Source organism: Haliaeetus leucocephalus, unplaced genomic scaffold (genome assembly GCF_000737465.1).
Source record: "Haliaeetus leucocephalus isolate CR32 unplaced genomic scaffold, Haliaeetus_leucocephalus-4.0 Scaffold228, whole genome shotgun sequence".
NCBI classification, from domain to species: domain Eukaryota; kingdom Metazoa; phylum Chordata; class Aves; order Accipitriformes; family Accipitridae; genus Haliaeetus; species Haliaeetus leucocephalus.
In genome coordinates, this window is record NW_010972664.1 from 16766907 (window position 1) to 16788947 (window position 22041).

Consider the following 22041-nt stretch of genomic DNA (forward strand, 5'->3'; position numbering starts at 1 on the left):
ATTATCGTAATAACAACTCTAGTCAGAACCTGGACTTTGGAGCGATACCCCAGTCAAATATTACAGCCTCAGCTTTACAAACAGAAAAACTGAGGCAGAAAGGGGTGAGGTCATGCAGCTTGTTTATGCAGACAGTTAATTGCACATGCTTTAATGTACCTTGTGACCTAAAAAGTTATAGGGAATATCACTAGAGGAACTTGGATTATTATTAGTAATTTTTGTGGGCCTTCATGTTTTTGTCGGCAAATTTGTAACTACAACTTTTGCCTTTTTCCACATCTTGCAGATTTTTGTTTATTTATTTTTAATTCTCTTGTCCTGTCCTTGGAAGAAGCCAAGGCATTTCTGTGGAAAAGCTGGGGTCTACTGAGGGCCCAGGTCAAGAAGTCTGTCTTGGGTGTCATCTCCTCTGAACTCAGAAACAAGCAACAGTTCAAAAGAGGTCTTAGTTTGGAGAGTAGCAAGGTCATCGGGACACAGCCTTCTGGTAAAGGACTGCGAGATGTGAGGCTGGAGCAGAGGTATCAGAAAGGGCCTATGGAAAAGGCTGGCAGGTTTGACAGTCCAGCCTGATGTGCCTTTGAAGCAGAGCAAACAGGCATTCCAGTGCTAGCAGAAAAGTGTGCCAACATTGATAAAGGTTGATTTGCAGAAGATTGACCGTTCTGTGCAATTGCCTTACTCTGGAACCAAGGTCTTCTACTGTAAGGCTGTTGCATTTTCCTTCTAGGCTTAAATACCCTAGCACTAACTTTTCCACCTGGTCTTAAGTGTAGTTTGGGGCTTGTGTCTTTGGTATTAACAAGGTAATACAGAGACTTAAAGGTGGCATACTCAACTCCTAGGTAATCAGTCTCATTATGAGATATTGTTACTCTGGGAAGGTTATGTTTCTGTCTTAATTTTGTCTAGAAATGCACTCCAAGAAATGAGAGATGTTTCCTTTTACAACTAATGCTTGTGCTTTCACCAAAGAGCTGTACTTATGAATTGACATATTCTGAGAAAAAGTTTTGCTTAGAAGTTCCTGCGTATTTCTTTGAGAAATAATTGGAATCACTTACTAAGTATAATCACTTAAAAGTGGAAAAAAGTTCCACTTTCAGGAGAGGACAGTCAGCATTTCCCAAATCATTCTTCTCTTTGTGCCCATGAAAATGGCCACTTGAAATCACTGCCTTGAATCTCTTGAAATCACTGACATAGGTCTTACAAGAACTTGGGTCTCATTCTTAACCCAGACAAGCATTAGAGAAAACTGTACTTCTACAAACTACACAATTCAGCCTACCTAAACAGAGAAGTTTTCCAGCCTTTACAGATTCACCCATGACAAAGCAAAACACCTTCCAAGCCTGGCTGAATTTACACAACTAAATAAATCACTTTTAAAGTGTTTAAATGTCATTGTGAGAGTGAAAAGATGAAATGTGCTGTATATCATCTCTACAAAACCAGAAGTATATTATATTATAAATAAACAGAGTTTGCTTGGTATTAGGGACATAGGAAATTCCATTCAAGAACAGACAAATGGCACATCTTGTCTGGTATCCTGCATCTGGCACAGGCCTATAACAGATGCTTAAAATACTTGGCTCTGTTGGTCCCACAGCCTCCCCTGTCCCACCTACCACCAATGTTATAAATCACTCAGTTTTCCTAACCTCTGGTGAGAGTCTCTTTCCTGCTCACTTGTATAATATGGGAGGTGGAAGCACAGGCCAGGGGAATACTTATCCACAGTGGCTGGTACTGAATTTGTCTGAACTGTGGTTCTGACTGTTTCAGAACATAAATGGTATTACTGCCTGTATTGCCTGTGTAGCCAAACAAAGCAACACATAGGTGAGGACTATGCTTAGCTCCAGAGAAAGGGGGAAATAAACCCCTTCTCACCCTCATTTGCACATAGCCAGCAAGTGTAACTACCACTAGCCTATTATTAATCAGCTGCCCTCTTTCTATCAAGGCACTGCCACCTAATGCTCCCTACTACTCAATGACATATATATCCTGGTGTGGCTTTCTTAGTAACTTCTATAGTTTAATGCATGATGACTGAAAATTAAATGAGTTTATTGTCTATTAAGAAGAGTTCACTTTTGTCCTTATTCCAGAGGTTATCAAAACACGGTTCATCTACCCAAGCAGGACACATAATGCAGGTTCTCCTCTTTAGTTGCCTGGTGCTTATAGCCATTTTTGCTAGTGTGATATGCCTGCACCCAACAAAACTTTCTCCCTTACTAGAAATGTACTTCCCACAGACCATATCCCTTTATTTTCTACAATCTCATTCATAACCAACATGAAATTCAATTCAATGGCACAATCTGTTAAGGGCCTCTAAAACAGACAAATGAAAAATCCAAACCTTTCCATTTGAAAAGTTAAAGTTTTAAAACCCCTTTATATTAATTACATTACACCCTCCTTGTATTCCCCTATGAAATACAACAGGATTTTTAAAAGGCTAAAGAGAACTTATGACTATAGGTAACTACCACATCAGGTCCTTTCACATGTCATCTTCCAGAAACAACAGAAAGAGAAGGGTAGCTACAGATATTATGACACGTCATGTCTAAGCTATATTGTTAAAAAATTTAATTTGAAGGAAAAAAGTTAGTGTCCCTCAGTTTGAGCATATTATCTCTACAGTAGCTGAATGCTCTTAGGGAATGACCTAATAAATCTTTACATATTAGTAAGGGGAAGCTGAATCCTGATGGTGTGCCTCAGCTGTCAGATATAGTTTCAGATGTCAGCTTTGTCCATGCTCAAGGATTTTTCTGATTTTGGTTCCATCCTACTGAATATAACATTGTGTCAAAGGTCCAAATCTAGAGAAGACCTTGGATCTAGCTACCCCAAATTTGTATCCACAAAGAACAAGGCTTTGCAGTATCAATCTGCTTGAAAGAATGGACACATTAAAGCTACTACAGTACCTTGTAGAAGTTTGCATCCTTTAACATATTCCAAATCAACCATACATTGAGGGATGGCCAGGCTCAATATTAGCAGGAGCTCTATGACTTTCTGCACTTCTCTCCTGTTGTACAAGAGGAATGACTTTCAGAATATCCATCTTATTTCAGTCAGGAACAGAAGTAGAGGTTTTTCAAGGCAGACAAATGAGTCAGCCACTTGTTCCAAATAAATAGAAATGGTGTTCCAAGTTTCCTAGACAGCCTTAAAAACTACATAGAGCAATTCAGCAGCTTAATATATTGTGTTCTACACCTCACATTTAAGAGGACGCAAAATCACATTCTTTTTATTCCAGATAACAGTTGGTTTACCCACAGCAGTTCAAAGCAATCTCATTTTGTCTCTGTCCTTGAAATACATGCTACTCATCTTGCTTATGCCATTCCCAAAAACAAAAGTAGCACTCTTCAGAGTAAAGAGCAGCAGCTGAGGTTCCCAGACTGCCACAGGTATCCTAAATAATACTGAACTAAGTGTCTTAATCTCCGTGATTGCATTTGCCCATTTGTATAACGAGGGTGTTAATATTTTGCTTTCTGAGGAGGAATATTGTAAACCTTAATTAATATATCAGTGACAAAAAAGGCATGAGTTACAACTTTAACTGTACTGTAAAATAAAACACCTATGTGGATAATTATAAGGAGATATATAAAACTATAAAAATAATTTCTTTACTGCAAACCTTGCCTTAACAAGAAACATAACTCCTTCCTCCCTCAAGAAAGCTAAATACACTGACTCATGTCTTTGTTTAAGCGTCATGGTAAATTTGTTCTTTTATAATGTGTAGTAGTTTAGCTTTGAACTTTTGATTTTTGGAAAAGGCAGAGCGGAAAAATGTTTTCATGGGAGAGGAGTGCACATTCCAGAGCTGTCGACTGTTACTCATTTATGAGGGGAGAATAAAAAAAAAACACAACCTACTTAGGTTTTAGGCTTTAGTTGATGCAATTTGTTGTTGTCTGGTATTGTGTGATAAACCAAAGATTTACACTGTACAGTGAAATATTTCCATTTTCTCTCTCATTTTTCCAGCTTTTGCTTGTTCAAAACTCTGAACAAGCTTGAAACTGACTGCCATTGAGGAGAGAAAAGTTAGCTTTGTACAAACAGAAATAGTGATCCTCTGTAATATACAAAGTAGTCCAAAGATAAAATAACTCACAGTTTACTGTGAATTATAACGCTACACACAAGCATGATGTGGGAATGCAGACAATATTACTCATAAAAACGTGATCCCTTCATGGTGTCTTTGTAACCCAAGCAACATTTTTAAACACAATTTTCCTGTGCTGTTTCATGTTTATTTAATGTATTAACATTTGATTACATAAACAAATTATTAAAATAGGAAAATAAAATAAACTTTATGCAGCTTATTTATTCAGTAAAATAAAAAAATATTTCTCTGCTGTCCTGCATAATCTGAAGAATTTTAATGTACATGCTTTCTTTCCTTCTCTTTCTAGAAAGAGAAGAAAATGCAGATTGTCAGAATCCTTCAAATTTGATACTCAGCACTGTTGTGATCTCTTCATTACTGGACGTTAAGTCTGGATATCAGAACTGGTTCAGTGAAGTACTCTCCTATTAAGTTGAGGTAATTTTCTTCCTAACAATTCAATTGTTTAAAGCATTACAAAAGGTGTCCTCCCACCCCCCTATTCCCTGCTAATAAAAACATTTCTGGGCAGGACATTATACTGTGCAATATAGCATCAGCTGACGTGAAAGACATGAGAACTGATGCTTTTGCTAACAGGCAGGGAGATCCAGGCGCCATTTATTAATAAATAATGTGTTCTTGCTAAATTTATAAGATGACCACACTGAATTGGGTTTGGAAAGCAATTGCAAGTGTCAGCTCCTTTCCCTTTATAGAAGGAATAGTGACATGATAGATGCAACATCCTGGATTCATGGCCTGTTAAAAGACTACTGTACAACCATTATGGATATGTCAGAGACTGCATTCTTTGCTGCACTGGCATTAAGAGCTAAAGTCATTGAGGATAGAGAGCATAATTAATGAAAAAGTCTAATGCTGAAACAATGCAATTAACAAGTCTTTCAAAGTTTCATTTCCTGGGGGAAATTATTGCCATTGAAAAGGATCTATCTTGTAAAAAATCTTAACAAAGGCTAGAAACTACATGAAAATACCAGCCCCAAGCCAGAGATGAGGAGAGAACTTCTTAATTCACAAAGCCAGAAGATGTCAGGGTATTATTCTGAGAGAGGGAGGCTTTGCCAAGGTCATCAACTGCTTTTCAGACACACATTGAGATATGTTTCTACTTAGTGTGATGGGCATCCATACAGTAGGTTATTTCATAAATATTGTTCACTCAGCATGAAAAACTGCATTTATGAAGGCCTACCAGTCACTGGTTAATAGTGTTATGTCTTCCTTCAAGAACAGAACTGCACAAATTGCAGGCCTGATGTAGTCACAGTATGTTATAGGAACGTGTAATTTAGGATGCAGATGGGAAGGCAGTCAGTTGCAGAACTGTATTCCAAAAGAAAAAAAAGCAGGTGGCTCTGAGGCTGGCCACTGCCCCATAAGGATGTGGAGATGCAATTAATTTCAAAACTAAGGTACACAGAAAACATTTTCAGAAAGTTTTCTGCCCTCACACAGCTTTAATATATCCCCTCATTTCTTGGTATATCATTAATCAAGCTACTGTCAGTTTTCTCTCCGTCGCCCTAATAGAATTGCACATCTTTCACGGTATGTTAACCTGAATCTTAAAGAAGCTGCAGTTTTATTTTGTAGCTTCCTCTTCTCCCCAGTTAAAAAAAAAGCTTCTAGAAATACACACCAATACTGAATCAGAAAAACATGGTTAATGTAATAAATCTTATCTAAAGCAATTAATTCAAGTGGGTTATTGTATAATCACGATGGCAGGCAAGAGGAAAAGAAAAAAATAAATACAGAGATAGGTGCACAGGAAGATCAGTTAGGGGATAGATATATTCTTATTATTATATCTAACAAAGCTACCTCAGGCTCCACATTTGCTTTTGAAGTAATGGAATTCTGTTACAAGACAGTAACCAACGTGGCACATAATTCTTTAAGGTCATTTAAAGCCTGCCTGTTAAACAAACATTACTCTGATTCCTCCCCACCCCCCTTTCCCCCCCCAAGGATTCATAATATTTCCTGTATACTTTCAGCAATTTTTGTCCTATCTGTCTCCTAAACTATCATTCTGAACCACTGAGAAATTGTTTGCCTAAAACCAGAACTCTGTTTTCAATACCTTTCTGTTATTAATATTCCTTAAGTTACACTTCAGCTTCCAATCAAGGTTTGCTGCAACAGTTTCTCTTTTGAGGCAAGTCCACTGTAGGGTACCTTGGATCTCAGCTAGAATGCACAGTATGTCATGTGAACAGTAAAAAACAATATAGCTCAACTTTCCCAAAGTAGGTTGAATCAGGAGTTTTAAGGATAATCAAAACCATATTTTTACTAGCAAGCAGAGCCAATAAGTCATTGAAGCTATGTAAATATATTCATACCCACATTGCACTTCATTATAAAAAGAATCTCACACCCAGGAACACAAAAATTCTTTCTGTGGAATACTGAATAATTGTGGAACAAATAATAAATGGAAGAATACACTGATCTTTGCATGAGAATTGCATCATAAAAAGGATCCCAGTAAAACAAGCTGAATCTTCAGACTTTTATAAGCTTTTTATGACTTTTTTAGCAGACATTGGAAAACTTGAAGGACTTTGTACAGAGCAGTATTATTTACAGGAGAAGTATTTATTGCTTACATTCTTTAAGTGAAATTTATGTATGATTTCATACACAAATACATGTAAGCATGCAAGTGTATGTATGTTTTTAGCAAAGTCTGTTACTAAATATTTTGGACCAGCTTACAGTCTTCAGTAATGCCAATAGATAGGTCCTAGTCAGTTTAATATTTTATGTCAGCAAGTTATTCTACATGTGAGAATACATCTGTGTAAATGCAATAGTATATTTCTTATAGATGTTATTTATGTGTATGTGTCTTTACATGACTTGTGTCTAGACCCAATCTGGATTTAGCCTGCTGTCACTGACAACAGAATATAAATCTTTGCATGTTTCCTCTCGTTGAACTATTTTTTTTCTTTTTTTTTTTTTTTAAATATTGGCTTTCTTTACACTGCTAACTACAAAGGCTGATTTATCAATATTAGTGGAAGTTATCTGAACAGCAGCCAACATAGAACACAGAGTCAATAGCAATGATTCATAGCATTTTTTAGTTTGTTGTGGGTTTTTTTTAATGCTTAGAGCCCATATAGGCAAGAAACTATTTCCCATACTGCGAGATGGAAATATTGCTCACCCCTTTGTAGAATATAAAGCTGAGAAGTGAAACTGAAGCGATTTAGTCAAAACTAAACACTTTCCTCATCTCAGAAAGGTAGCACTGTGCAGTTCAGCCCAATTGTGGCTACCTGAAAAAGGGAAGAAATTGAGCACCTATGCCTGAAATCACACATTTTTAAGTTGTTCTAACCACAGCATAGGCACAGCTAAACTGAATGATTTCACCATCCTGAGTTATTTCCCACGTTCCTTTGTTTCTCCAGTAATGTAAAAAAATGCAGGAACTGGGAAGTCATATGATCTGCAGGAAAGAGAATATTGTGGTTTCTAAGAAAAATATTTATTACCAAGCAAGCTATTTTGATTTATTAAATGATAGCTTCCCATCATAGTGTTTTTTGATATGGTGCTTGAAACCACAATCGTTGTATAAAGCCAGGACTTTATTTGTTTAAAGGCATCCACTAGTGTTTTTCTTAATAGAAATATCAGTTCACGACAATGCCAGGTTCATAGAAGCTCATCCAGGAATAAACTCTTGAAAAAAAGTTTTTTTCCTAGAGTGTCCATTAAGCCAGTGCAGGCACCATGTCTCACTGCTAGTCTTCTAACATTAGATTTATAGGATGTTATAATTAACAACAGGTGATGGGCAGTACTACATGCACAGCAAGCTAAGTAAAAAGACTGGCAGCTCAAGAGCCACTTGTGAATCATCAAAACTTTTCCCTGGATAAACTCAGTAGTAAGCCTGGTAGGCTTTCTGGCAGTTGTTTGGATTGGGGGTTTTTTGGTTTGTTTGTTGGGTTTTGGGGTTTTGTTGTTGTTGTTGTTTTAAATTCCACCACCCACCCCCTCTTTCTCTTTTTCATGTCAAAGATTAGGGACCATCTGTCTGTTTTTACAGTTATGTAGCTTTTCTGCTTCTATGTTTATCTGTCTATAAAATGAGACAAATTATTCTTCCCTACTCAGAGAGGACTTCTTGGAGGATTACAGACAAGTCCACAGACAACATTTTTAAATTATGCAGATTTTTAAGAGACACTTGTGTCTTTGTTATTCCAGCTCTCTCAAATTCTCATTCTGTACAAATAACACAAAAGAAAAGGTTCAAAACATATACAGCCTCCACATCAATTTTAAGAAAAGCAGTTCTTTAGCTTAGGACTGAAAAGGAGGGAGGAAGACACTGAAAAACATGTATCAGCAAAACAAAAATATGTCCCAAATGAGTTTTCATTTGCGTAGTTAAACAAATACCTTTTTTTTTTCTTCTGCCATTGTGAGAATACAAGTGAGGCAAGGTATGTTGGAAAAGGCAATGGTTTTCTTTAACCAAGTGAACAAGGACTTGTATCCCAAATCTACCAATAGATCCAACTTCTGTGAATCATTTCCAATGTACTAACCTGATGTGATCATGATATTCACAAGTTAATTTCATGTCATAACATAATGATTATAACAAATGAGTATTTTTTTAAATAAAAAAACACTTCTGTTTTGGATAATTGGCTACATATCCTCATTGACATTAGTAAATACTTTAAATGTATTAACTGGTAGGAAGATGTAAATAGGAATGCTCAAAGGAAAAAAAATTTTTAAAAAATCAGTATTTGTACTATAGAAAGGACTGGAGATTTTTTATGGATACATCCCATACTCTTGCCAATATAGTTCCCTGAGTTCTTCTACCAATTACCTTGATACATTAAATTAATTTATACTAAAGCCCTTTCAGACTGTTTCTTCCCTCCTTTTATCCACCCCAAAATATACTTGAATCAGTAACCTTACAGTTCTTAGCATTACTATATTAGAGACCAATGACTACTATTCTAGCTTTATGTTACCAGGCTGCCAACAGGAACACATGGTGCTAAAAGCTTGAGTTCTTACAGTGTAGTGAGCTAACATGCTCTGAGAACTCTCTTCACATTGACTGTGGAAAAACATGTTCATTTTTTCCTGAGCTTATGGGATTACTGTAGGGCTGGACTGGATATTAGTACCCGAGAGAACCTGGGCTGTGATGACACTATATAGCTTTGCATATACTAACACATATACATGCACTTCTATAACAGAAAGTGATCAGTTTTAATGCCTGTCCTTTGCTTGTGATTGTACAATTGGATCACTTGTCTCAAATCCACCAGTGAACATTAAATTGTACGTTTAGTCAGCACAACCCAAACCAGTACTAATTTTTTAGGTAACATTGTGTTAACTTCATTGTGAACCAGAGTCTCAACTGATTTTCTTACACTACTTTATTGTAGAGTGGTAACTATAAAGTGAGATGGTTGCAATGGTGAATTTATCCTGCTTGTTGCAGACTTTGCACTTCATTAAAATTCACATAGCAGTGCTTATCTATAGCAGAGACACAAAGTTGCCCAGGGGAACACTTGTTACTCTGGGTAATTAATCAGAGGTGATGGGAAATTTTTCTTAGTGTTCTTGATAATCTCTAGGGCATCATCCAACTGTGAAATTTTGGCCTCACTGAAGTGGAAAGCTAGTTTCATCAGTAACTAGAATAGGCCAAGACATTTCTCACAAAGCACTTAACGACCTGGTGTCATCTGGCAAAGTTTCTCTGTGTAGCCTTTTTTCAGAGCTGGAGAAATAGTTCATTTCTATCAAATATTTCATATGCATACATAACAAGCCCCTTGTTTTGGTAATCATAGGCACATTTTAAGGAAGGTTCTACATATTCTTTAGGGTAAATACATTTTTAAAGGGCTTGAATCTATACTCAAAAAAAGTCTCTCAGCTCAGCAAACTTGAAATCACATCCTCAATAGGAAATTTGTGGTTTTGCATGGGCAGGGAGAGAGTACAGAAGACTGTCAAAATGCTTGGAGATTCAAGCACATAGCTTGAAACAGCCTGAAGGCTTCCACTTTCTAGAGCGAGCCTTGCCTCAAAGAAAATTTTTTTGTAAAAAAGAGAAATGCTTCCTCCATCAGATGCCCAAATTTAGGGATATGTTCCTCAAAAGAATAATCACTTTAAAAAAAACCCTTCATCCAATAACATTTTATTTTTATGGCAGCTAGGCATAGATTTTAAAATTTGTATATGTAGAGACCAAATGGAGGTGTGCTTTTCTTATTGAAGTGCTTCAGGATAGTTAAACTTTTGCTGCACAAAAGTAGTACAGTACGGGTTTTAAAAAGACTGAAAATATTTCTAATTCAAAAGAAGAACCCTCCCCAACCCAAAGAACTATTCAAATATCCAAGCACAAAATAGAGCCAGTTTTCTTAGAAAAAGTTCAGTGATTTAGACAAATGTTAAACCAAGTTGAAACCAACTCAGCAATTTTATTTCCTCTATTCAGCTTTTTCAGGTGTGACTTTATTAATACTGAGTCCAAAAGAGGAATTAGCACTTATTTCACATTTTAATCAACTATTCATTAGTTTAGCTATCCTTGACCTAGAAGCAATATTTTTCCCAGGTACATCTATTTAAAACAACATTATTTTAAGAGATACAAAATAAATGAATCATGAAAAGTTATGGCATATGGGACAGAAGTTTACAGGCTAAATTAAGATTTGACTGATGTTTCATTTAAGTGTTGCTACAACATACAAAACTGCTGAACTCAGATATTGATGGACAGGTTTACCCAAGGTCACAAAGGGAACTGCAAGCTTCTTATTCCTTTTTTTGATTGACCCCTGGCTCACAGTAAATTTGTCTTGATTAAGAACATACTGTGTTACTGCTGAATGCTCTTGTTTTGAGTGCATCGTACTAGTTTCACTGTAGCAGGAGCTAACTGAATGCTTTTCTCAAATTACTTAGCATCATGAATTCTAGCATGGACATTTCAAAAGATTTATTTCTCATTGTGATGATTAACTCAAGTTCTCCATAATAGATTCACAAAGGGATTAGCAATTTTATGAGTTTATCAAAAGTAACTGTCTCTCAGCATTAATTGTAGCCTTGAAAGTCTATCATAAGTCATTGTAATATCTCAGATCTGAAAGAGAGCCCTTCTTTACAAGTAGATACTTAGATGGATGTAGTTTCTTAATACTGTTTCTTCTAAATGAAAGTTAATGCTGGTATTTTGCTTTTAGCCTGAGCTATCTTACTTATTGAGTAATTTATAAAACAAGACATTTCTGGGGTCAAGTTACCATGTGTGCCAAGAAGGTCTACATTTCAGTGGAGGACTTGTACCCGCATTATTCAAGCATGTAACTGCCAGTGAATAGTTCCACTGAACAGGAGTCAGGCCACCCACTGCTTGTGTAAGTCCAAGTACAAGTTTTATTTGTGTGCCTCAATTCCTGTTTGTGAAAACACGCTGATGATACACTCCTTAGCACAGGAGTTGGGATGATAAACTGATTACTGTTTGTGAAGTAATGACATGCTGAAGGCTGCTTAGGAATACTCATTGAACTCAAGGATAGAGCTATACAAATTCTGTCTTAAAGAACTTACAATCTTGGTACTTGAGATGTTCACATTGCTTACCTGATCTGTTTAAATGTCCTGTGATGCTGATTCAAAGCAGCTTACAGCTACCTCAGTCAGTGGACTGACAGTAGTTAAAGTGAATCTTTTATGTAATAACTTTCACACTGGGGACAGATTTAAGTATCTGCTCATACATAAAAGAAAGACGCAATAAAACATTTCAAGAAATCAAAAGTCATATAGAAAAAATACGAACTATGCTGTATTTGGGCTATAGGAATAAGGGATGGGAAAAATGAGGGCTCTTTGCACAAGTAAATTATCTTAAAACTTGTAGGTGAATGGCACAACACAGAAACCAGGCCTTTAACAAACTCTGCTCATGCTAACTCACATCCGTAGACATATTGAAACACTTGCTGTCACTATATCAGGAAAAATCTGTGGTAGCGAGGGAATGAAGGAATTTACATCATCAAGGCTTGTCAAAGATTATTATCCAAAATTTACAGGTTTACTTGCAGAGAATTACTAATACCACCAGGAACTTAAATATGACCAAAAACTCCACAGACATACACTGTAGAAACCAGCTGTAACTATTCATGTTTGCCTGAGCTTAGCTCTACACCTAGCATGTCACAATTCTGGAAAGCAGAACAGGTTACAGGAAAGGTCAGAATTTGTTGAGCCTTAGGACTGATGGATTAGAAGTAAGAAAAAGAGCAGCTAGAGAGATCTGGATTATTCCTAGACTTAGACAAGTTAAAGATGGAAAATAATTTGATCATCCAGCCCATTTTCCTGCCAACGCAGTATTGTTCCCTGCAGTACATTTTCTAGTGCTTGGTTCTTAAAGTCCCTTGAGAAGGGAGATTCCAGCGTTTCCTTTGGACACATCCTGGCACACTCTGTCAGGGAGGTTTTTCCTCCCTCTGTTCAGCCAAGCATTTCCTGTCTCTTCTTATTTCCTCTTCCACTCAAGAGTTGTTCCTCCTCCTTGGTGCCAGGGCTTTTCAGGAATCCAGAGGGGACACTCCGCCGACAGGAACAGATATTCCCAGAATAAGATATCGCACAGCATGGAAGTCTATAGCAGACAATTTTAGGAGAACATTCTAGTAGCCTCCTTTTGTTCACTGCTCTTTGTGTGCCAGATGGGAAGAATGCATTTGAAAGGCACTTAGCCACCTTTGAACATTTTTAATATGATAATTCTTCAGTATGAACTTCAGGGAGAGTATCTGTTAAAACCAAAGCTTGACTGCCTCAGATCAGGTTAGAAGGACTGCTGAAAGAACATCCTGCAGTGAACAGGAAGTTCACCATACACCATGTCACTAGTGATTTGTCCCTTTAAATAAGTGGACATAAGAAAGAGGCCTGAAGAAAGAGCAGAAAAATATGGAGATGTTCTTGACCCAGTGGTGACTGAATACAAAACTATCTGTGCTGTATGAAAGTACTCAGGACAGTATCACATATAGGTACAATATTCACATGCAACAATTACAGTCATGCTATAGATGTGGTAGCCCACATCAACTCATTCCAAGCAGTTCTGTTATTGACAGAGCGGTTGTGGGAAAAGATTCATTACCATTCAGCAGGCTATGTGCAAACTCAGCATTGTGAAATCCTTATGTGTGTTTGCAAAGAGATCCCTCTGCAGTTCCTGCAAAAGCTGTGGTTCATAAGGAACCACAGGCCAAATATGTCTTTAGACATCTAAAGAGTCGGGTGAAGACAGGAATTTAAGTGTGGTTTGCTAAGTAGAAGCATTAACCTTGTCAGATTGAGTTATATAGCCTCCTAACATAAGCAGTCCAAGTTTGCTACCTTGATGAAAACATTGTACCATAGGTCATGATAAATATCATTCTTGAACTAGAAGTTTAGCTTTGCCTTGTAGGGGCCTAGCCAGAACACTTAGGAATATTTTCTTTGAAGAACAACAAATGTTAAATACCTTTTTGTTCTTTAAATTTGAGCAGGTGGACTTCTTAGTCTTTTGTCTTGCAAAACAGCTTGCAGCAGGGAAGGATTAAGTTTCCATTACCTAATTCAAAAGACTGGCCAAATATAAAACAAAAATTATGAACGAATTTGGTTGTAATTCTGTCTGTCTCTTTGAAGGGTAGAAATATTCTTGGATGTGTCCTTTTTTGACAAATTTATACTGATTACAAATCTAAGGGCAAAGTTGGAGTATTATATCCTCCAAACTGCCTCAGCCCCAATTTGTTCTAGTACTGTCTCTGACAGAATCCCTTTGACAGCAAAGGAACTTCTTTTAATGTAATTGTTCTTGAAGGTGTTTAAAGCATCTGGAATAGAAAAATAAATAGTTCTACAACTAATTTGTTTAAATCTGGAAAGTATCTATAACTTATAACTTACACAAGGCAATGTAATTTTAATAAATCTTCTGCTTCTCCTTTAGAAAAAAAGTACAGCAAGAAGAGGTGCATCAGTACCTTATTTCAATTAAAATTCAGAGAGCTAAATCAGTGTCTTCCTTTTCCTTCATATTTTACTGTAACTATCTTGGGTGCTGCTTACTTCAGCACCATTAATTTGAGGAGTGAAAGCTAGTAAGTGAGAGGAAAGACAAGTAAACCTGGAGTGAAAAAACACGCTAAAGATTAGATCTTTATATACTTTAACTAAAGAACTTTAAGGATATTCAAAAAGGAGAAAAGCAGAACAAAAGTCCTGTGAAATGCAAGATGTTTGTCCTGAACTACAGAAAACTGGATGATCATCAGTTGACAGCCAATTTATATTTTTAAAGATATGTGAGCCTTAAAAAAATAGAGGGGGAGGGGTAATTATGACACAAGTAGAAAAATGTATACTTGTTGCTTTTAAGAGAGGGAAAAATCATGCAGAATATTTGGCAGTGCCTAACATAGGAGCATTCACAAATTAGCAACACTGTAATCATTGGTCGCACCAGCACACAATGCTTCCTGCTTTCAGCAATGCGCTTTCTGGGAAGGGGCAGTAAAGGCCCATTGGACCCATCCGTGCTGCTTCATTTGGTGGTATATTTAAGCTTCCCATGAATTCTTTCCCACTAAACTGTGGAAAGGCAATGCCTGGGAAGGCACTGGAAAACTTCTCCCATTTGAGTGGGGCAAGCTTCATCCATGCCACGGAGTGTTTCTGACAGCAAACAATAAGGTATCCTAAACCAAGTTTTAATCTACACCCTGACAGGCAGTCAAGTAAAGAACAACTGTACACTTCCATTGAGGGATTGCAGTTTGGGCAAGCCTCCTGTTAGAGCTTGAGGTAGCTTCAGGGTGAAGACAGGACAATAATACTGCAAGGTCTTTAAGATCTACTCAATATTCTCTATCAGCAATGCTTTGTCATAAGGTTAAAAGAAAAAAATACTTTCCATTGAATCAACAGTCACAGCAACTGGGAAAAATAAAAAAAAAATAAAAAAAAGAATATCCTCTTCCTTAAGAGCTATGCATGTAAGTTACCTTCTGTAATATTTCTATCTATTCAGTCAAATGCACAGTCAATCAGAAAACTTACCAAGAGAGAAGCACAATTCCCCTGAAAAGTCAGAGGGGAGAAAAGTCAGATTTGAGGACTTTTTCTCCTCTGTAAGCACCAAAACAGTCAGATATTTGTCTAAGCTTGTGCGAGGTGCATAAAATTGAAAGAGAGAAGAATTTTAGGCACTTCTACCACTTCCACTCCCATACACAAAAAGAGGAAGCTTCTTTTTTCCTAGTTCTAGTCTCTTCTGCTCACAGAAATCAAATAACTTGTGTATCTGCTGATTTAGGAGTTAATCATCAGAAAAAAAAAGAAAAAAAAGGCAAAATAACAGACACCACACAGCCCCAAAGACACCATAATCAGAGTTTGGCAAGTATAAAACAGAGATATGGGTGAGCAATATAACACTGCTTAAAGCTAGCTGATTTGCACCCTAGCATATCCAAAATAGATGAAGCCTGTTTAATGAGCCAACCTATCACCTCTTAGAACACAGGAGGAACATTTTCTTGAGGTACATTTCCTGTTTTCCTGTCATTATCCTTTAGACTGGAAAGGGATGACGCTTCCTCCTCTAGTTGGGACTGATAATTCCACAGCCTAAGCTACTACTTTGATAAAAGCAGAGGAAAAAAGCTTCCCAAGTCCAAATTCCCATGAATAAGCATATCAGGCATCTTAACATACGCTTTGCAACAACTTCCAAGCTCATTGAGCGCATCGCCTTGAAACAGTCCAGTGAAGAGGATGAAATCAAGTAAATATAACAAACTGTAATTTGTTTTTAATATTTATCACATCTAAAATAACTTCTTTATAATGCAATTATGTTGTTTCTGGAAAGGCTCACTGCAGAGCCACATTATGAGCTGGTTCATTCCCTTTCCAGCCAGCAAAAGAATCTGTATTCACAAGCCAGAACACCTGCAAGGCAAGTGCCCTCTAATTCAGTTCTGAGCAACTTCAGGAACTTCATGACTCTGTATTCACACATGTGCAAAACGCTTTCTTTAATAAGCCTTGGGGATTTTACATTGAACAGAACAATTGAAAACCTCTGTGGCTCTGCAGTTGTTAGTATGTGCCTGCCAACAGAAGCCAGCTTGACATAAACCATTTACATTTAAGCTTCAGATGATATTTCATGCCATATATTTTGTAGCTGCTGCCTCATTCCAGCTCCTTTAGCTGCTCTACATCATGGAAACCAACTCACTAGAAGTGCAATTTGTGGCAAGCAGGAGAGGCTATGAAAGCTGATGAAAACTTCACTGTTTTTTGTGCTGTCCACTGCAGCACCAGCTCCGCCCAAAGAGCTTTGTCAGGTCTTTTAGTAATGCTACTAAGGCCATAGCTCTCCCATCTCTACATACAGCAACACAAACCACCATCACTCTTTGGGTGCAAAATGATTGGTGACGGCACCTAACTGTGAGGAGCAGAGGGCAAGTTTTGATTGTGGAGGTCATAGCCAAGTCCTCTAACAAAAAATTCCAATGACCTTTTAACTCCCCCACAAAGCAAACATAGTATTACTTGCTAATAACACCTGGTCTCCCCTCCCTGTCAGATCTGACACTTAAGCTCTGCCAGCCACCTAACAGTTGCTAAAATAAACATACAGTGCAACTAGTAAGTACTGTTTCCACTTCTGCTCCACCTCCCATTCTTGCTGTCAAGACAGAGTTACTCCAAAAGAAAGAGGAAAAGAAACCCTGTAGCTTTTTTGACAGAGAAGGAAGACATCAATTTTGTATCTACTTTCAGTAATTTACCAAAGCTTACACAGCATGGAGTAATATTGTCCAATGATTTTGACATAAGTGATAGTATTTAGTTTAACACGATCAGTCTCTGCTGAGTAATTTCCCCAGATACCAGTGTGTTTGATTGCATGATGTTCAGACTCCCTCTTTGTGTTGTCCAAGACGAACGTTCCACTTCAGTGTTCATCAGGAGGACATATTTATCAGATACACTGCTTTCTCTTCATTAAGAATATTTTGAGATGTGAATTCTCTTAAAAGCATAAAGAAAGAAAAGCATACAGACCTGAACTCCAAACCTGTTCTCACACAACTAAGGTGTCATCTTTCTTTCCTTCCTTTTTAAACTATCTTGGATTTATCCTGTGATTTCATGTCAAAGTTTTATAGTTGCATCTGTTTCGGAGATAGGATATATGGTTTCTTAAAGCAGGTTCCCACCTCCACGGTAAGGTCTATTGAACATTTCAAATGAAGTGTTTCTCTTAAACTATGTGTCAATTCATATGTGATAGTCCACATTTGTTTTATTGGTTTGGTAGGGGAACTCAGATTCTGCTTGTCTTATGAGCATCTAATAGAAGATTCCAATGCAGAAACACAGCTAAAGCAGCAACGAGAAGGCTTTATTATTTTGTAATTTATTTCCTGCAGTTAATTCCTTAGCTGATTTATCTGATTTCTGACTGATTGCACAGGTCACTGGACTTGCCAACACATTTTTTTCTTTGAGTCACTTCATTGCCAGATAAAACCCCCCCCCAAAGTAGTCTTCAAAAAGGAAACAAGCTTGTCTTTCTACCTCCACTGCTGAATAAAAGACAGGGCAGGAAATAATCATAAGGTGCAACAGAAGGAATATACGTACTTTTTGTGCATATGCACACATGTACTATATTCCATGAAGGAGATAATTTAATGCATGAAATTCTAGGAAATATTTCAAAACAAATAACACTTGATTCTTCAGTCATGGATCAATACTTCTTTATGGCACGTTAAATGTATAATAAGTAAGCAGCCTCTGAGCTGAAGGGCTTTATATTCTAAACTAGATCTTCTAGTCCTCCATCAGATGCCAATGCGATTCACAAACCTGTCAATGTTACAACCCACCCTTGAAAGTGAGGACAAGTCTTTTTTGCATTTAAAACAAAACACCCTGTTACCAGATACTCAGGTAATTTCCTATTATTAATGTAGCCAAAAATAAGACAGCACAACTCCCACTGTGAGAAGTGCTCCCTGAGAGAAGGCAAACATCTTCTTCATAACATGATAGGTACAGATTAGACAATGGTTTTCACATCATTCGTTGGGACACCATTCACAGTTTTCTATGAATATGAACCTTTGAAAATGTTAGCATTCATTTGTTTCTACCCAGACTTCATTTTGCTCTGCTCATGAAACAGACCGGTTTATTGGCATCTGTAAGATCTTAAATTTACTAAAGGATAAATCTATGGTGAGTTTAAATGCTAACTCAATTAGGTTGTTTACATGGGGTATTTGCACAATGTTTATGAGATGAAGTTTGAAGTGAAACCCAGACACGTTCTGTTTCTGTTTTCTACCACAAGGATTGTAGTGCAGCTAGGAAACATACATCAGTGAGTCACATCTTGGAAAAGAAAAAGATAAATGGCTAAAAATGCAATAATAGTAGGATATCGGGAAATAAACACTAACTGAGCTAGCAGACTTGTTTGTAGTCCTGCTCATAACCACTTCTAGTCCATGTTCGGGATGTTTCTTCAGCTACCCAATTTAAAAAAAAAAAAAAAAAAAAAAACAATCACTTCTCTTGATGACATTACATCCATAACAAAGGCAAACAGCAACAGAATTAATTTGTGTTGCTGTCCTGTATTCAGCTGAGTAAGCCTACAGAGGTTTAGACTCCAGAAAGACAGGCATTTGCTATTTCAGCCTTTAGCTGATCAATAGCCCTTAACATTTACTTTATTTCAGATCTCAGAGTTCCTTGCAAACATAACGAACACCTACCAGTGCTTTAGTCTTGCAAGACAAGTAGCATTACACCAGCTTCCCCTGGTATGAAACTGGAATTGAAAGGGTCTAATTCCCTGCAGCGTGCTCATGCTTATGTACTTAGAGTAGTAGAAACAGAGAGGATAAGCACCAACAATTCTACTGGTATCATTATACATCTACAGTGGTTTTATTTGCTCAGATGTAATCACTACACATTCATACATAAACACCAAAGGAAAAAGGAGAAAAGGTTGCAATAAGTCATGAAATACAATTCATTTGTCAAAATTAAGGCCCTTGATGGGTTCAAGATCTTTCCCTTGTGATTTTAACTTTTCAGTTCATGCCTACTTTTTGGCCAGGGTAAGAATGGTGTAGGAACTCATAGTCCAGTGCCTCTGTAAAGCAGAGGAGTGGGCTAGGTCCTACAAATAACTTACCAGCAGTGTTTGGCTCTGAATGTCTCGTTCCCCTACACTCCCACAGCTGGAAGATTTCAAGTTAGGACTTCATCTTGTGTCACAAGAAACACTGCCTTTAGTTATCTCCTCCACCTCAAGGCAGGGGTTTCCTACCTTGTAGAGGCTAAATCAGAAACAGGACCAAAATAATCCTTACCTGAAGCAACCTTTTAAAAAATATATATTAGAGCAGCTATTTGCTGCATCCATTGCATTTGCAAGCCTATACTATCACATTTTCAAAGTCACTAAGAATTTATTTTGAAGCAGAAGCAAAGGGAAAGATATCCAACAAGTCATCTGATTTATTGCAGTAACCCTCTTATATATGCCGTGTTAAAGTGATCATATGGTTGGCTGTAGAAATGCTAAGTGTTTCAATTCAGTGGAAAGGTTTAAAGGAATAAGTGATACACATATGCTTTTGTAATTACATCAATATGTTAAAAAAACCCATTTTTTTTAAATTGCTAAATCACTGTATAGTATATGCAAACTAAACTAAGAGCTTACTTTAGAGAGAAAAGTGGAAAGTTATATCCTCTAGGCTAGATAGCAAAAGTTTTGGCACCTCTGAAGATCTGGAATGCTTCTACATGTAGGTGTGATTCAAAACAGTATACACACATTTCCAACAGCAAGATCTGTAATTCCTCACCATCCTACCAAAAATGCTAAAGGAGGCTGATAGTTCATATACTACCTTGGCTGAGCCTGTGTGTTCACTGTTGCCAGATACCATCCCTAATGTTTTCAGCCTTCTACATGGACTTCAAGACTTTGCATCCAAGAAGTCCCTAATGCTGTTGTAGACAATGTTATTCTTGAGAAGTACTGCACGCAGGGCTTACTTTTCTTTTTATTGTTTTTTTATAGAAAGCAATGTTTATCTCAGTATGATGTTTCCTTGTCTATCCATCTATGCCTCCCCTTCCCCTGAATAACTTTTGAGCTTGCTAGGCAATTTGAAACTCATCTTGAAAGAAGCCTAGAGTCTAAAAGAAAATTATATCCTTGCACAAGTTCCTGAAAATCAGTGGGCGAGCAGTGGGTAAAGACACAACTTGGCATCCTCACAGAGGGAAAGGCAGACAAAATTCATCTGTTAGTCATTCAGTTTGGCCTCAGGAAAGTAAAGAATGCAAATCCAGAAGAAATCAAAATTCATTGGTTTTGCTGCTCTCATAGCAACTTGGACAATCTAGTTGGGTGATACAGTAATGGAACCATTTGGGATCCAATTGAGGTAGGAAGAGAACCTCAGTGGAAATACAGTGAGACAATACAGTTATATTATCCTCTGACACCATGTCTACCAAACATCAGTTTGGGTTTTTTTTGTGTTGGTTGGGTTTTTTTTGTCTGGGTTGTTTTTTTTGTTTGTTTGTTTTTGTTTGTTTGTTTTTAAAGTGTTACAGGATGGTTACACGTTCCAGAATAACAGATTGTTCTTTAGGGACTATCTGCTTTATGAGGCTATCCCTCAAGGACCCAGTTTAGAGTAATGATACTGAAGACCAATGGTAAACACATAATTCAGTTCTAGCAAGCATTCCATTCCAGGGTGATCTTCACAGGAAAAAAAAAATTAACTACATCATGTTTCATTGCCCTAACTTGTCACGTAAAATCATGCCAGGATTCTCTTGTTGGCTAACTCAGACTACAGCTGTTGGGTTGTCATCAAAAGGTAACTTCCATTAAAAAAGCAGACATTTTTCTGGTTGGACTCTCGACTAAGCAAAGGAGAGGTGAGAAAGGGAATTAGGGATAGCCTGGTCTTAAGGGAAAAAAAACTCTAGGAATAGTCTAGTTTGAAAAAGCAGACAGGGATAGGAGTTCATATTCCATTTTGAAACTACCTTTTGCTAACATCAGTGGTTTACAAACTGGATTAAGTTTTTAGCTACATGGAGGTTACATTGGTTTTGAGCGTGATGGAAGAATTCACCAGCTTCAGTCCACTAGTTAACTTTGTTTTGACTCAGGTTTCATCTTTTCTTGAGTAAAAGGATACAATGACCTACAGCAACTTGTGTCCTATGGGGAAAGAAGTGTTCCAAGCTGCTTTAGTGATCTGAATGCTTCTTTCCAAAACTTTTTCTATGGGTCTATTACATTCTGTGTAAACACTATGACAAAATATGAATCCTGATCATAAAAAATCCTATCTAGAAAAACAGTAGTAGATAGGTTTTTTTCCCTTCATTCGTACTAGATTGTTATCTCCTACTGTTAACAGAGTGTTTGTAATCCAACTTTGTAATCAGAATTTTAGTTAAGTAGGTTCAGTCTTGAGCATGTTCACTGTTAGTTGTTTCTGATATTTGGCGTTCAAAATACAAGTTGTCCTTATGGTGTATTTATTTCAAAGATATTTTCTTCTTAACTCAGTAAGGGAATGCTTAGCCTCTCATTTGAAGGGCCAGAAGTTGCCATTATAGGTTTAAAAGACTGCTTTTAGCTGGATTCAGCT

The 22041-nt window shown here is 37.2% G+C and overlaps 1 protein-coding gene across 1 annotated transcript in view; it reads left to right on the top strand.

Moving 5' to 3' along the window:
• The window catches only part of COL8A1 (collagen, type VIII, alpha 1), a 96907-nt gene that overhangs the window by 11553 nt on the left and 63313 nt on the right, over positions 1-22041 (top strand). Inside the window, exon 2 of the mRNA XM_010567372.1 lies at positions 4476-4606. The gene's annotated coding sequence lies outside the window, so the exon portion shown is untranslated. The remainder of the gene's footprint in view (positions 1-4475; positions 4607-22041) is intronic.